A 2,500-nucleotide genomic window follows, 5' to 3' on the forward strand; every position below is an offset into this window, starting at 1 on the left:
CGGCGGCGCATCCTCAGCGCACACAGTCCTCAATCGGACCAGCACACTGCAGATGTCCACCGCGCTTCGCACCGGGCCCGCGAGGACCTACTTTGGCCGCACGGCGCCGCGTGCAGGGTGCGCCGGCGCGCAGCTGCGCCGCCTGCCGCCTCCGTCGGCCGGCGCGCCTGCCACTGGCCGCCCCCACCAGCCGGCTGTAGCGCGTGCGCCCACGCACCGCGCGGCCAGCACGCCGGGAGGCCCCCCCTCACCGGCCGGGGACGGTCCCACCCAGCCACCGCCGCGTATCGCTTCACACCCACATGCCATTCACGTTCGTGGGCATGGTGGGTATCGCTGAAACAACCGGTTGGTAGCTCAACCGATCGTCGCCATCACTGATTCACCTCTAGCGAGAACAACCGCACCACAACGGTTTACCAGTTGTTCATTTGCGTAACGTCACCAGCAAACGTAGACGTCCATCGCCATTTGCAAATTCAACGATTGTTGCATGCCTGTGTCAGGTGTCACGACACACTATGTCTGCCCACATACACGCAACAACATGTGCACGCTTCGCGAACACGTGGAAGGTGGCCCCCGTACGTATGCGATGTCCATTGCGCGAACGACTGTCAACCGGCCTCTGTCGCATGTCGCAGATGTGGAACGCAGTGCACCATGCTATCACGGTGTGTGAGAGGAGACGACTACGTCTGACAACACGCGCCACTACATCAACAGACGGCTCATGCTGATCGCCATCCACGGCATACCATACTGCAATCCAGCTCTTATAGGGAGACGACACGTAGCTGAGTGCACAATATTTGGACCGTATGGTTCGCCGTTGTTGGCGCAGTCGTGGTACGGTCACACATGTACCACGATGTATCATTCAGTACATGAGGACCAATGTGCAGTACAGTGTGTGATTTGGACGTACAACATCAGCGGACAGTTGACACAAGCCGTACCACAACGTAGGCTGTGCTTCGCCATGCGAATGCCAATGAACAACTGCGAAGGGCATTGAGCATGTACGTCCTACTGCCATCCGCATTACAGTGTATAGCTGCAAGGTGTTTCACATGAAGCGATACTCTGGGGACCGGGCAGTGCGAGTAGCAAACTATATTGCGGGGGTTGCAGTTAGGCAACACTACACTAATTTAACGCGTCGTATGACAATTACAGAGCAGGTTAAGGCCCAACGTGTGTTGGGTTAAGGCCCAACGTGTGTTGGGTTAAGGCCCAACGTGTGTTGGGTTAAGGCCCAACGTGTGTTGGGTTAAGGCCCAACGTGTGTTGGGTTAAGGCCCAACGTGTGTTGGGTTAAGGCCCAACGTGTGTTGGGTTAAGGCCCAACGTGTGTTGGGTTAAGGCCCAACGTGTGTTGGGTTAAGGCCCAACGTGTGTTGGGTTAAGGCCCAACGTGTGTTGGGTTAAGGCCCAACGTGTGTTGGGTTAAGGCCCAACGTGTGTTGGGTTAAGGCCCAACGTGTGTTGGGTTAAGGCCCAACGTGTGTTGGGTTGAGGCCCAACGTGTGTTGGGTTGAGGCGCAACATAGGTTAGGTTGAGGCGCAACATAGGTTAGGTTGAGGCGCAACATGGGTTAGGTTGAGGCGCAACATGGGTTAGGTTGAGGCGCAACATGGGTTATGTTAAGGCGCAACATGGGTTAGGTTAAGGCGCAACATGGGTTAGGTTAAGGCGCAACATGGGTTAGGTTAAGGCGCAACATGGGTTAGGTTAAGGCGCAACATGGGTTAGGTTAAGGCGCAACATGGGTTAGGTTAAGGCGCAACATGGGTTAGGTTAAGGCGCAACATGGGTTAGGTTAAGGCGCAACATGGGTTAGGTTAAGGCGCAACATGGGTTAGGTTAAGGCGCAACATGGGTTAGGTTAAGGCGCAACATAGGTTAGGTTAAGGCGCAACATGGGTTAGGTTAAGGTGCAACATGGGTTAGGTTAAGGTACAATATGGGTTAGGTTAAGGTACAATATGGGTTAGGTTAAGGTACAATATGGGTTAGGTTAAGGCGCAACATAGGTTAGGTTAAGGCGCAACATAGGTTAGGTTAAGGCGCAACATAGGTTAGGTTAAGGCGCAACATAGGTTAGGTTAAGGCACAACACGGGTTAGGTTAAGGTACAACACGGGTTAGGTTAAGGTACAACACGGGTTAGGTTAAGGTACAACACGGGTTAGGTTAAGGTACAACACGGGTTAGGTTAAGGTACAACACGGGTTAGGTTAAGGTACAACACGGGTTAGGTTAAGGTACAACACGGGTTAGGTTAAGGTACAACACGGGTTAGGTTAAGGTACAACACGGGTTAGGTTAAGGCACAACACGGGTTAGGTTAAGGCACAATACGGGTTAGGTTAAGGCACAACACGGGTTAGGTTAAGGCACAACACGGGTTAGGTTAAGGCACAATACGGGTTAGGTTAAGGCACAATACGGGTTAGGTTAAGGCACAATACGGGTTAGGTTAAGGCACAATACGGG

Source organism: Schistocerca americana, chromosome 3 (genome assembly GCF_021461395.2).
Source record: "Schistocerca americana isolate TAMUIC-IGC-003095 chromosome 3, iqSchAmer2.1, whole genome shotgun sequence".
In the NCBI taxonomy this organism is placed as follows: domain Eukaryota; kingdom Metazoa; phylum Arthropoda; class Insecta; order Orthoptera; family Acrididae; genus Schistocerca; species Schistocerca americana.